Below are 15,943 nucleotides of genomic sequence, written 5' to 3'. Positions count from 1 at the left end.
TCCTCTTCCTCCCCCGTTTGTCTCGTCGACGATAGTTACTCGTAGTGGGAGTAATTAAAATCTTAAGTATAAGTTTCGTACCGGAGTTTCGCAGCGGGCATCGTATAATTTAAACTTAACCAACTGCCACTCTTAGTTTGCCCTGGCTGTCTGCTCGCTGGTTCCACGGCCTGTACCCGTCGGCATAAAGTGGCAAGCGTTTCTGAAAGGCAATAAACACTTATTACTCGGCTCTCTGTTTGCGCATCCGCATATTTAGCGGGTTGCATTTTGCCCGGAAGTGGAGCCTCGTCGCGTCTTGGCAAAAGGGAAACCCTTTAATCTTGGGAAACGTGACCGACAGCCCGCTTGATCTCTCTGCCCCTGTTTATGAGCTTCCTTGCCTTCCGTTTACGTTTTATCCAGCAATGTGCTTCCATTGTCATGAACCTGAAGCAAAATCCACCCGGTTTTCAGAGTCATTTTCAGCTCAGCGTTATCCACGCCACGATTTTATGTTTCTTTTAATCCCTTTTGTGTACAGGGAGGGAGATTTAATTGTTTCATCATGCAGATGGTGTTTATGTAAGTTTCGATGGGTTTAATTATGGAATAGCTGTATCGTGGAATCTAAACGAGGTTATCTCATTGGAAGAATGGAAGCTAGTGGAAAATATCTTAGAGAAAAAAATAACAGATTTTTAAAAATTTTATTTTTATAGAAATCTTGATTATGTACGATATTAAGATTTCGTTGATAAGGTGATTTACCAGGAACGCTGCTTTGCTCAAATTACAGTTTCTAATTTAATCAGCGTGTTGATATGAACATTTAAGGATAAAAGTTGACATGATTCTGTACGATTCATTTCACATTATTTAAAATATATATTGTCTGAAATATTTATATCTCGTGTTCATACATGAAATTTAAAAATGGAGTTATATTAAAGTAAGGCGATATACCGTTCATGATCTTAGTAAATTTTTGGCCATCAATAGCGGCCGGGAGGTTAATGCACAGAGCCTTAAAAAGAAAATAGAGAAATTTTAGCCTGGCCTGGTTGTGCCATTCTTCAGGCCTTGGTCATTCGTGTCGTTGTTCTCTTTTAAAGACAGTACCTCCCTCAAAGCAAGGCTGTAAGAAAGTTTTAAGGTGCTTTAGATGAAGTAGTAGGTATATACGTGAGTACGTCGTAACGCCATTTTAGGGTTAATAGACCGGGCTCTGGATTCAACCCGTCTGTACTATAGAATTTGAATCTTAAACCCCATATGCTTCGCACAAAAATTTCATATTTTTTAAACGACATATTTTGTATCTCATTTTTCATGTAGTTCATCTTTTATTTTCTCAGTAATGCCACAAAGTAGTAATTGGTAATGTAACTTCGAGAAAGTAAATTTCTCGGGAATCTTAAGTTTGAAAACTAGAAATATTTAAAAAATTGGATATTTAGAAATTCGAAATTCGGTAATTCGCAAATTTGTTACTTCGAAGCTCTGAAAATTTGGGCATTCGAAACTCTGAAACTTCAAAAGTTCAGAGGCCTCGAACTTCGAAGCTCGGAGGATCTGAAAAGTCGAAACACTGAAACTTCAAAAATTCAGAAACAAAATTTCGAAATCTCTCACATTTTAATAGGACTCTATAAAATGGACTCATGCAATTTTCCGTGATCTACAAATCGCATTCCTTCGCGAATAATGATCAAACGAGAAAGAAACGTTGATGAAGTATTGAAAAGGGATGTATTCGAGAAGACAGACAGACAGACAGAGACTGTTATAGAAAACTTACGAAGTGATAAAAAGAGACGGAAACATAGGCGTCTTTAAACCCAGCCTGATTTCAGTTGTCGCGGAGCTACTCGGAAGATAAAGTTTACTCGAAACCTCGGAAATCTTCAGGCAGAAAATTCTGTGGAATTGCACACACGCGTATATTCTAAGTACTCGTACTTATACGCGCGTGACGACCGGTTACAACGGCGCGAGGTAAACTGCCGCGGAAGTATGTTTAACGGAAGCTAAGGGGAAGCTCAGGGGGAAACGCCGAATTCCAATTCCACGCTGCAACCCTGCCTATCGTCCCGTTCCTCCTCAACAACCAGAGAAAAATACAATCGTCCTGACGACGCGTACCCGCACGCATACGCTTGCACAAGACAGGGAAAGATGGCTTGATTGAATTAGATCGAAATTTACATTTATGGCGACAGAAGATAAAATGAATCGCGAACGGAAATAATGGTTGCTATTAGGCGATGAACAATGAAACCCTCAATTCATAGACTAATCGTAGATTATGGTTTTGTTTTGAGAAATATATATTACGCCTGTGAGCAATATATATATATATATACATATATTATTATATATTATTATATAATAATATTATATAATAATATATATATATTATTATATATATTATATATATTATTATATATATATAATATATAATATAATATAATATAATATATATATAAAATATATTAGTATTAAATATTACTAAATATATATTCCCTTTGCACTCGAGAGGTGATCTTTCGTCACTACGGCGTTCCGTGTGGCAAATTGAGAGGTAAATGAGAGTCACAAGTCCCTGTTTATGCTAGATTTCGACTTCTTCAATTGATGAGAGCGCAGTATTGATTCGTAAATAGATTCCTTAACTCTTTATATTTTTTGTTATCAAGAGTGAGGTGTTACACCTTAAGATGAAGATGAAATATTTATGCTGAAATTCTTTCGAAACTATGGTTCTGGCAACGTCTCGGACGTTAGTTCAGATTCGACGATCGTGGCAGAAGTATTATAGTTTCGTAAAACAATGGGTTTGGAAATTTGTTTAATTAATTCATATATTCAGTAAAAAAAGAATGAAAGGCCAATTAACTACCTGCGATTTATAAAAACTTTAGTACTGGTGTACTAGAGTTACTAGTACTAGTACTAGTGTACTAGATGTACTAGTTGAGAGGAGATATTCGACAACCGTGAGATCGAGCTTTGACGTCGACTGCTAACTGTAATGAAATTCGGTTAAATGGAAAGCTCTATGTAATTTTAATAGGAACAAGAAGGGATTGTAAGGTGTATTCTTACCGAAACAAAACAGGAGAAAGACACGAAACAACTTATAATTGCGATACTTGTCCCGATAAGCCAAGGATGCATCTTGGCAGATGCTTTATAAATTACCGTAAAAAAGAATACAGAAAAAATATCTAAAAATGATATGTTTAAAGATGTAAATATATATAGATTATTAAAATATAATGTTTTTTTAAGTTAATTTTTGTATAAAATCATTTTATATTACCTACAAAACACTTGTCACATACGCGCAGAATCACTTCGAGTTGCTACTACGCCCGACCGAAAAGGCCGTTGAGTGTAAAGGGTTATATATAGTTTCTTAGTATTTTCCATATGATATGATATTACATAATGTAAACAATATAGAATATGAGTCGTTCAGAAACCACATTGATCGATTCCATAAATTAAAAAATACAATAACGATAATGTATACACTGCTTTTTCAATTTATCTTAGAATTTGCTATTATCTATGTCATCTTGCGATAAACGAACTTATGGAAGTATGGCATTTTCATGAATACGGGTGTTTAGCTGGTGGAAAGTTTTCTTGGTTTTGAAGAGTTATTTTAGACAGAATGTTTGGTGGTAACGACGACTTTGATAAATTTTTTTATTTAGATGAGCTGTATTTATTTTTGGAATCTACATATCCTCTTATATCTTACATTAGAATAGAAGAAGTTTTAAAAAAATTTGCATTTCGCGCATATTTGCCTCGGTACATATATGTAAAGCAAATATTTGCGCACTTTGATACGCACAACACGAGACTTTGTTCGTCCTTTGACAGCAATCATCTTGGTGTCACGTTATTTACCAAACTAAACGTTTACTTTACACTTACGGTATATCTTAAAAGAAACAACGCTATTCCACTAACTTTCAATAAATTATCAAGATAATGATCATCATAATAGTTGGCCATTTTCTTTCAAAAGATACAAAATATTGCTATATACGTATATATATTTCCTCTTTTAAATCGATTATATATACATAAACATCCACATTTTTCTCATCACAATATAAATGGAGTGTCGAAAAGTTCTATACAACGCAGAATATTCATACAAATCTATAATAATTGTTCAAATCGCGAGCGTATTCTCTTAACAGGCACGAAATGTACCATTTGTATTTCTCGAGAAAAGTTCGATATTTCATGGTTTTTACGATATTGCGTGACAATAGAAAGGACCAGTAAAGAATCGGTAAATGATATTTCAACGGAACCAACTCGTTTCTTCGATCGCCCCTCACGATCGTTGATGTTTCATTTTCGTGTTCCGCGAGCTTGCGAGCCAATAATCGTCCCCCATCGAGAGCCAGCATGGAATTGTTCCACGGGATAGATTGTCAGTTATGTCGTGCGCTGACATAATTGTTGCCGCGGCTACGAGAAAATCGAATCAATTTAGAAGCCATCGGAAGCGTTACACGTGTCCGACAAAAATGAGGAAAAAGGCGACAGGCGAAATGAAAGTAGCTAGGAAGGATGGAATCAGCTGTGGCAAATAAAAATTTAGCTCCGATCGCTCGATTTCTGACCTCTGGCAACCAATGATATTGAGCAGCACCGGAAGAACCTCCATGAAAGAAAGAAGTTGGAAAAGAATAGAGCAAATTATAATGTTTTTCCCTTGCCTTCTATAAAAACTTTCAATAATATTTTTTCAGTGCGTTATATTTGTATATAAATTTTATGGGACGTTTATAAATAATGTTTTATATAAAACGATAATAGTGCACGAGTATGAAACTGATATGGAATTTATACTTAAAGTTGAATTAAGAAGGTAGTAATTTGAAAACAGTGGTTGCTTGGTTTCTAATAAAACTTAAATCTAACGTTTTATTCTTGGAGGCGTGTATAGAATTTTGATATAAAATTTAATCTCTAATTTTTAATGTAATAAAGGTATATCTGTATAATACATACTCATTGCAGTAGCTGTAACAGAATGTGCACAGTCGAATGTAATAGTCGCAATTCATATTAATCATAGCTGTTGCCTCAGCTACATTCTAAAATAAAAGTTTTATTTATGTGTTTATACGCATATTCTACACATAAGACCATTCATCAACAAACTACTCTTTAATAAGGAATTCTGCCAAGAAATAAAAGAAGTAAAAAATGCAGGACGATATTACGAATTTTTTAAATTACTTTTCTATACCTTTATGACACGTAAATTGCTAACTACAAAATATTTTATTACACCCAAACAGGTCATGTGGTTAAGTATTAAATTTACATAGTTTCTGGAAGTAAAAAAATTCAAATTAGAAAAAATTAGAAACAAAGAAGTTAATGTAAACGATCGATTCGCAGCGTCAAAATTTAACATCTTTATTTCTAATTCTAATTTATCGACTTCTAATTTAATGTCTTTACGTCCGCCGCGTATAAACCGGAAACTTTCGGAATTGCGTGCACACGTTGTCCGTACTTAAATTTGTATACCTAGGAATTCCACCCTGTTTCGACGTGGGAAGTTTTTTCCAGACGAAAAAGCAGCGGCACGCAGCTGTTAATGTCAAAACTAATTCTTACCAGAAACGAAGAGAACTTCTCATTCGAGTTTTCTATTTTGGTAAAAGTTTAAAATGGGAAGCCCTCAGGTCCAGCATTCTGACCAACATTTTTGGCGAAATATTGGTTTCGAGACCTAATTGCGACCAATTAGGCATCGGCGGAATAATGCTTATCGTTGTGCCCATTCTCGCCGTTGAATCGCCTAATGCGTTCTCCGTTTCAAGAACAACATGTTTAGGAGCAAATTGTTCCTAGCAACGAGCCGCTCGAAACTTTTCCGTTGCCAGGAAAGTTTGAATTCAATATACTGGGTGTTACGAGATAAGTGTCGCGCGAGAGTACGAACGAGCCAATGATATTACTTCGTACTTTTATTTTTATTTTTTTTTTTTTTTTTTTTGAATTATAGAGTAGAAAGCGTAATTTCCTATTTCAAGTCCCTTTCTTTTTAAAGTTCCTTTAAATGATGCGAAAGAAAGAATTATTTACATGAACAAGAAAAGTTTAAGTTTAATATATCTGCTATGTGGAATAGCTAAATTTTGCCTGAGAAGATGAATACGAGAGTGATTTTATTAAGCAATGATAGTTTTAATCAGTTTTCTCTTTTCTTTTTCTTTTTAGCGTATTATAGGACCTCAAGTATAATTTCTTTTAAAGTTCTTTAAAGTGGAATAAGAAAAAATTTTGTAGCTTGGAACTTTGCTAGAAATTCTTCATGGTATATTTATCCTCGATATTATTTTTGAAGATTATCCACAAGATATTATATTCGATATTATTTCATAATCAAAGTCAAGATTTATTTTAGAATAACATAATGAGCCTACAAAATGATATTTTTATCCAGGAAGTTTATCCATCTACTGATATCTCATGTGAAATTTTATTAAGCTTCACTTAATTCCACGTTTTGTCATACATTTCTAAATTAGAACGAAGGAAAATATTCTTAGCACGTTTAAATAACACGTCAAAGAAATTAGAAATTTAATTTCAAATTATTATTAGATTCGAGAACATATTTTTACTGAAATATGATATAACTTCATATTGACGATAGAATTTCTCGTCGTGTCGATATTTATAAATCCTACGGGGGATCTTTAAATCTTAAAACGGATCTTTTACGGAACAACGATGTCGTTACGGAAACTGAAAACGAAGTCGTTACGAGAAAACAGTTTCGTGGTTGCAGGTATGGAATCTGAAGACGGAATTAGACACGATAAACGCCGAGTCATATCGACATCGTAATCGTTCAACCAACGTTTTACAAGCACATGTCGTAGTTAAAATACGCGCCGTTCTTGATAGAGATGCTTCAAAGTTACGGGATGTTTTCCGGTAATATTCCAACCGAAGAATCTCTGCGATCCGGAGGTGGACTTTGTGGACGTTCCTCCAATTAAAAGCCTTTCTATCATAAATTTTCCTTCGAATTTCATCGATGACGTTCCACGAATTCTACAATCGATTAAGTTACAGCTTCTGTCACTTCATTTCTGTGATTTTACCAACGTAAAATTCAATCATTCAACAACTATCTGAATTTTCTTTGAAATTTCATCGGTAATGCTTCTAAAATCGTATGAAGGTGAATGTAGGTTCTCGTGGCTTCTGAAATTTTATGTACTTTGAATTTTTCTGGAAATTACATACGGGAATCTTTAGGATATCTGCTACTGCCACAAATTCAGTTTATTGAAAAATGAAATCTTTCACGTAAAAAAGAAATTTCAAGTTGCTCCTCGTTCCTCTAGCAAGTAGTATAATGTTCATAAAACATAATCGAGCGCCTTTTCTGTCTTTCGAACTTTCAACTTACTATCTAAAGAACACTAAAGAGTTCGACTCAACATATTGTTTCATCAAATATCTAGATGTTGCTTCAAATACCTTTATCTTCCTTATTAAATCACGTATCCAATATTGTATCATAATTCCATTAATTTCTTAACCATATCGTATTTACCACAAATTTTCTCTAAATTTCACCAACAACGGTTTAAGAATCCTGCGATGGTACAATCGACTGTCAGCAATATCTATGATATAATTTCTGTAATTTTATATTTCATTTTCCCCATTAAATGAAATATGGGCGTTTCTATTGTAATTTCATCGAATCAACCTCCAGTCGTGTCGTAGATATCATATATTATTTCCGAATTTCATCAACAACGTTCCAAGAACGTCACGATAGGCACAATTCAACGTTATCAACGTCTGCAATATAATTTCTGTAGTTTTCCATCGTCGGCGAATGCAAAAGAATTTTTACGCGTTCCATTTCTCATAAAAGAACTCTTGACAAGCTAATATGCCACTGTCACGAATCCCGTCACGCTCATAATTTGACTGTTTACCGCCAGCTTCATACATGCGTTTGCATAGTAATGCGACGACATCGCGCAGCTAGCACGCGAAACGGCTACGACGAAAGTCAAGTCCGCCGCGGGAATAAATCCTGCTAGCCCACATATATCAACCGGCCTCTCTCCATTTCACTGGTAATTTATGAAATTTCCCAAGCGCCAAGCTAAATTCTGGCTTTCGGTTAAGAAAGGAGAGAGCGATAGATAGATAGATAGGGAGAGAGAGAGGTGGGTAAGAGGGGGAATACCGGAGGATCCCCTTGTTCATATCGATCCTTGGGAAAATGTACTTGTTACCCACACGATGAAACTCTTTGTTATTGCGCCAACGTTTTCGACACCTTGGTATTATCGTCTTACCAAGCGTGGTCTGCTTTTGTAGTATTCGGAATCACCTGGTGATTTATTCGAATACCATTAAAATTAGAATAGTAGGAAAAGTTGTGGGAATAAAGGTGGTTTTGAGAGTCAAGTCCGGTCGGAGGAGGAGATAGCTTGGAACTTTTGAGAATTCAGAATCGTAAAATGCTTCGAATAATAATTTCCGTTGGAGCGTTACTATCTTTCGGAGTTTCTGCTTTTCTAATTTCTTGAAGCTGTTTCTCGATTGTATAGAATTTTAAGTAGATAAAGAGAGCGTGAAATATTTAAAGTTCTATCTTATATAAAGAATCTTATATAAAAGATATTCTATCTTACAGACACCGAAAGTTCTATTTGTTTCAAATATTGACTGAAAAAATGTACCAGTCTAAATACATAAATGCTTCATATATTTTTTAGCCAGATTAATCGGATTACCGCAAAATGTTTATTTTAAACATACATTTGCAAAGATCTTTAAGAACCGTTACACTTCTCAATCCAAACGTCGTACTAAAATTTCCAGCGCAGTTTGCTCAATTCACCATTTTGCCTTATGATCCTCTTTTCAAGAAGTTTCTCAGCTACCTTTAAGTAAATTCAAAGCGCAACGATAAAAGTTACTTTCCCTTTTTATCAAAATTTTCTTCTTTCTCTTGCATCAGTAATTGATTACCCTAACCAACAAAGTCCATAGAATTGTAGCTTAACTCTGAAACCGCGAGCAGTAGTAGCCGAGTTCCTGCATGGTTATTCGTCGTTCGACCAACGCTGTTTAACTTCGCGGCTTTCTGCACTGCGAAGCTGCTGACGTCTCTTTAGACCGCTACAACGACGTATGAATGCCATGTAATTAAAGGCCTCTTTATACGTTGTAAACGTGCCGTCGAATAAGTAGTTGTATATCCATCTTTTAATGCAATTGCAAGCCAAGATACGACGTTGATTATCCAAGCAAACTAAGGGACTGTTTGGCCCGATAAATCGATAATAGTTTGAACGTTATTGAGCCGTATCTCTGCGTTACGTACAGGAATTTCTATTTACATATCTGAATGCTCGATCTTCAGGTTTATCGAAAGCTGAGACAATCTACGATCTGATATATACAGTGTTCGTATCCTGTAGATCTTACGGATGGATGATTGGAAAGGATGAAGCGAATTTCTGGATAGAAAGAATTATCGAACGTAAAATTTAGGTCGCATTACCATTTAATGCTAATTAGCCTTTGATGCGGAGTCACTAATGGCTTTCAAGATTTATGATAATCTTCAGAGTTAAAAGTTTTATTACTTCCAGTCATTGTTTGAGCAAAATGTAGAAGTACGAAAGGAGATTCATATGTCAGAAAATCGATATCATTAGTTTCTGGAATTAAATATTCCGAGCTTATTATCGAACTATGTTTCAATTCTCATGTGTCTTTAAAACTTCTCATATCCATTGGTTTATGATTTAATATTGATTCTTTGTTAATACGTTATTTCGGTACTAAAGATAAGCGAAGTTGGAAAAATGAAGGATAGATTAAAGTCTCAAGAGAGATTTCCAATTCTCTTCTAATCGATACTCTTTGAAAATACAAACACCTGTGAAATTAGAATTCTACTTCTATAACTCATTGTACAAATTACACAATGATATGTGTGACAAGGATTGTGTTTCGTGTCCTACAAAATATATAGACGAAGCTTTATCTACATTCAACAGAGATACTTTCAACGAAATATTTCATCTCGCGAAACCTTATTAAAATCCAAAATCCGTGATAATCAGATTCTCTCCTATTATTTCTTCCGAATAATGATAACCGCTAATGGTAAACATATGCGCTTTTAGCAATTAAACTGCCCCAAATCTTCCGAGGAATAAAATTCGAGAAAGCGAAACAAATGTCATCATCGGCGATTTCAGCTCGATTCCATTGAAAACTCGTTTCCAAGCCGGCAGTTTCCAGAGAAATCGCAATTCCCTGAATGTCACCGGCTATCCAATCCCCGGTGGCACTTGATCGGGTCGACTTGAAAATCGTCTTCACCGGATGCGCGCGACACACAATGCACTTGCAGAAAGCTTGGAAACAACTGTCGACGAAGCAGCAAAGGCCAAAGCGAACCACTTTTCTCTTTGAACACACTCCTACACCTTTACGTATCGTTTGTTTTCTTCCACGGTGAGTCCGATACGTTGCGGAATCGAGCCGCGACTTAACTTCCGTTGCACTTCGACCTCTCGATGAATACGATCTCGCGCACGTTCTTTCAAGACAAATGGTGTACTGGTTACGCGACTCGCGTCTCCTGCGCGGCCATTAAAAATAGAATGCATGGAGCCTTCGTGGATTCGTCGATATTTTGCAATCGCGTGTCAGATATCTTGTGATAGAAAACTTGCGAAATTCGAGAACTGTAGATAAAAAATTTGAGAAATTTGAAAGCCCCATATCAGGGGCGTCAAAGTTTCTTTCTCCCGATATCCCAGTTAGGTGAACTTCTGTTGTACTTTTGATGTTATTATTTTCAACAAAGCACGGGAAAATTCTTATCTTTCATTGGAAATATAAAGTTTACGAACGATTATGCTTCCCAGCGAATGTAAAAATTTCTGCTAACTCGTTAGTGGGTCAAAATAATCGCTGGCCTTTTTAGTGCGAATTAGAAATCCGTATGACACGCATTTTACTAATTATACGTATGTGTAGATAATATAGACACCACAGAAATATTCAGATATTTTCAGATAATTCAAAAAAATAACGCAATGTAGTATTGGAGCTTATGTTGAAAACTAACGTAGTTACATCGATTAGCTTAATTTAGTTTTCCAGATTACCACAGAATTATGCATTTCTGGTACCTAATTTACAGGTACAGTTACAGATTAATTACAGATTAGTTTTCAATACATCTACCTACGAAAGAAAAGTTAAAAAATTTGCAGTTGGTAATGTATACATATTGTAGAATCGTTAATTTCGTCATATTTTAAATTAAATATTTCATAGATCAATTTTTATACAGATCTATGCACGATATCGCTTCGCGTGACACTTCATCTATAGACGAGAGAAGGTTGATATTAGTTTTTTTTATTCACGATGATTGGGCACGAAACAAAGCGTGACAGATTCGAGAAGTATCCACCAATCGTACGTGACTCGATTGACCACCATAGAATGTCGATGAAACAAGAAGTCGGTGCCAAACGAAACCAATTGAGCAGCTTTATCGCAGCCTCATCGATCTTGATATCGCGTCAACGATCATCGGAAAAAAGGTAGACAGGGCGAGGAAAAACAGACGAAGATCGTTTCTTCTTGTTTCCCTTTTTAATTGACTGGTTGATCGCCAAGCAAGAAATGGATGCGGTTGACAGTGACGACATTGCGTAACGCTTCTTGCACACTAGCCTTGTTGTGTCTTTCTTTATTGCAACTTGTTTTTCTCTGTGTGTGTATGTGTGTGTGTGTGCGCGCGTGATTGGTTACGTGTCGGGAAACGATGTTACCTTAATCGAAGTATATTGATGCAACCTATATTGAAATTCGAAATTTATTGAATGTAGTAGCGTTGTATCTGATCACACAGTACTTAGAGCAATTAGTAGCTAGAATGTTTCTTGGAAAAATAAAGAATCTTTTACTACCTTGAATGATTCGATAATTTAACAAATCGAAGATCGATTGTGTTCGCTATGCGAATCGTCTAATTCTTTATCCTAATTACACGCAGCCAATTTCATAAACTAATTTCCATTTAAACTATTTTCCACGAAACATTCCAATTACACAACTTTCCATTCCAAGTTTACCTCCCCAGAATAAAAAAAATGTATTCGCTTTGCTTACTTCACCGAATTCACAATTTCCACAAAACCAGCCATTTCTACTCTTGCCGAGCAAACTACCCCATGTCCCAAGACACAGATTCCCGGCTGCCTCCGATGCAATTGGAGCAATATACCACATTCCAGGCCGATTGTTACTACACGAACAACGTTGATGAATACGCGTCTCTCCGAAATTGAACGACAAAAGAATCAGCGGACGATACATCACCGCGAAATAATTATTCCACACGGCATAATCGCAGCCACATGCAACTCCTAACGCGCATTAATAATTCGCGGTGAATTAAGATCGCTTTCCCGGACAGCATTGTCGCGAATTCTTCACCGTTTTCGCACCCTCTGTCACGGCGAGGCTGAGTGTTACCACTCATGACGCGGAGCCGCCGCGGTGACACCCTGTAACCCATTTGTCTGGTTGGAAGGTGCGAGTCCGTGAGTCGCGACGTGCTCCAAACAATTCGTTACACTTGAAATCAATTAGCGCAAAACGGTGGTAAGTGGGTAAAGGATCTTAGCCACGGCGGAAACTACGGGGGTTACTTTGAAAAATGACGTTTGTACTACCTGGTTTGACCGACTGCGAAATCGTTCTGCCTTAACGCCGACTATCTCGCAGGCTATTTTTCTTTCTACCCTCGAGCGTTTACTGTGTGTTGTGGTTTGGTCAGCGAGATTGGTGAGGTGGTTGAGATCTATGATAATTTGTTGGGGATTTAGGACGAGGATTTGAGGCTTTAACGTAAAATTTAGAATGGTGAAAGAAAATGTTGCGCTGTTTGATATTCGAAGTGAAACAACTATTCTAACGATCAGCAATATCAAATTAGAGTTTAATCGAATCGAATTGAATTGAATTTATGACAACTATTTGCTGTTACATCCTCTAAATTTTAAAATGGTTTGGTTAATGAAATTGGAGAGGCGATGAAGATATTTAATAGTTTATTTATAATAGGAATTTATAATAGGAATTTTGATCCAAGATTTTGAAGTTTGACGTAGAATTCAGAGACGAGAAAGAAATCTTTGTAGCGAATCGATATTATTCTACCAGGTACTTGGTATTCGGTGAAACATCTATGCTAACAACTGATGAAATTGAAACCAAATTAAACTTTAATCAAGCCAAATCGAATTCAAATTCAATTCACGATAACGATCTTGTATTACATCTTCCAAATAGTCAGCGAGATTGGAGAGATAGTTAAAATTTATGATAAGTTGGAGATTTGAATTGAAAATTTTGCATAAGCTTTATAAAGACAATAAGCAGTAATGAGTTATTATTCCACAAATAATATCGAACATTCTAGCTATTCAAAATTTCTTGTTTGCTTTTCATAAATATACGAAGTTCAATATTGTTCCACTGAAAAATAGAAAATTATTTTACTCATAATGTCATACAATAAAGTTGTGAGGTGTACAACGTGTAGGCTTGTTTGATAAAGAAATGAATGGATGAATTTGTAATAACAAGATATATTGAAACAAGTATATATACAGAGATAATGTATGCCGATGTTGATCGTCGCTCACTCAAAGCTACAATACCAAACGAATGAAGAAGAATATCATAGGGATCACGTTCGTGCATTTATATTACCGGATGTTACTACAAAAAGTTAACCTTTTTATGTAACTCTAGCTGAAGATTACAAGAAACAGCAATAATAATCTGGACCTTGTAACCCAAAACAACGTTAGTATTCAAAGGTGCAATAATATGGGTCTCTTCCAGTTTTGAATTTTCCATCTCAACTTGAAACTTCTTCTACGGCCATGGGCCGCTACAATTGTTATATGTTTTTCCTTAAATGTTTTTCTTTATTATCCAACCAGGAGTGTTCGTTTGAAAATTTTTCCATTTCATAAAAGTGCATGATAAACAAGCTATCGAATTTTTCGAGTCATCTAATCTTTTACAAGAAAAATTATTCAGATTCTACAGCCTAGCTTCTACATCCTACATCCACAGATCCTAACTAATATATCGTAATTGTAATCAACAAAATTTTTTAAAACAATTCTGCATTGGTCACTCTAACTAACCTACTAGTTCCAGTGTGAACCAATGCTTTGATACCTACACCTCGAAATCTACGATCAATTCAACGTTAACCAATACACCGAACAAGGTAAATCGAGCGAAAGAAACAGGAATTCCTGTCTTTGCACGACTGCCACCGTTTGTCGTGTTTGTCACGTCCACCACAAGTCCCTCTGATTCGCTTTCACGAGATTGTTTACCAGAAAGTTGAGCCTTCGGATTTTGCGTTTCCACAGTTTTCCCAGCAGTGCAGAAATCTCCGTAAGATCGTCGCCGACTTCTGCCACGAAATTCGCGATGTTACGTCTTTTTCTGTTGATTTATGGCCATGACACGCTGGATCCTAGGAAAGTTGGACGCTTTTGACGAGATAAGTTAAGAAGGTTCGGCGGTTTGACGCCGTTAGGAGTGCAGCCATTGTTGGGAGCTCGTCGATCGAAACGATACGGCTAACTGCACTTTTACGTTTCGATATGAATATACCGTCATTCTTTTTAAGTAGTTCAAATATCCTATCCACCAGTCAAAGATCATAGAAAAAAGATAGAACAAGTATATATTTGTTGGTTTCTTTTATTTTAACGTCACTGTTACGACTAAAAATAATGTTTTACGATAGTAAGAGGTAGGCAAGGACGAAGGAAAGATATCAGGTTCAGCTGTAAATATAATAAAGGAACAATATTTCAATATTTTGACCTTTAACGAAAGTGCATAAATACGTAAAAGTTACCTCAATTAATTATAAGTTTATGTACTTCGAAGAAATTGCATTGTGTTTGGAACAAATTGCATTGTATTTGGAAAAATATAATTGGAATTTTATTTGAAGCAACATTACATATACAGCCAATCTGATATAACTTCGCTTCAGAAAACATAGAATCCTTCAAATATTTCAACATACATATTTTGAAAGATAGAAAGATGTTAGATAGGGCGTTTTAATTAAAGAGGGCAAAACTTACTTGTACTCTAAGTTTCGGTTTCTTTTTTCCTTCGAGGTAGCTCGTACCAGTGATTCGTTGTCACGATATCTTTACGTAGGCCGTAATGATTTCTGTCCACGCCACTTGGTAGTAAATCCATGTAATTTCGTTAGCATTTTTTGTTCGCAAATGATTCCCGTTGTATTGTTACGCGCGGCGATTAATGAAACCTTCGTTTCGTATGATTTAGTAAGATAACATCGTGTAATCGAATGAAAATTCTAACGAGTAGTTTACTTTGAGAAATGATATCCGTAATGAAACTCAATTGTGTATTTAGTTTTTTAAGTTCGCCAGATTATAATGAAATTTTTGTTAAATTCTTAAAGTAATTATCATATTGTATCTAACTAATAAGCTATAAATTCATAAACATGAATAACAACACTTACGTTTTTTAAGCGAATGTTCGTGATCAGTCTCGAATGTTCTATTGAGTACGTTCAATGTTTCTTTAAGTACATCCTGAATTTTGTTATAAAACTTCTCACTGTTATAAAATACCTAGAAATATTATTCAATTACCTAAAATATACGATATTTACGAATTCTTTTTAATGGTACAACTTAAGGGCTATCTTATACAATGGGGTCGTAGTCGAATACCACGAGGAACCTTCTTCTCGGAATCAATGATAAATTACGATCGTGGTTGCCCTCACAGCATGCGACGGTAATGTTTGGTA

General features: G+C 35.7%; 1 protein-coding gene across 3 annotated transcripts in view; it reads left to right on the top strand.

Annotated features, from left to right (window-relative positions):
• The window catches only part of LOC117158183 (nephrin), a 543,755-nt gene that overhangs the window by 45,366 nt on the left and 482,446 nt on the right, over positions 1-15,943 (top strand). The gene's annotated exons all lie outside the window — the stretch shown is intronic.

This window comes from Bombus vancouverensis, chromosome 14, assembly GCF_051014615.1.
Source record: "Bombus vancouverensis nearcticus chromosome 14, iyBomVanc1_principal, whole genome shotgun sequence".
Taxonomy (NCBI): domain Eukaryota; kingdom Metazoa; phylum Arthropoda; class Insecta; order Hymenoptera; family Apidae; genus Bombus; species Bombus vancouverensis.
The sequence above is the reverse complement of the archived record's forward strand: the minus strand, read 5'-3'. Positions and strand labels throughout refer to the sequence as shown.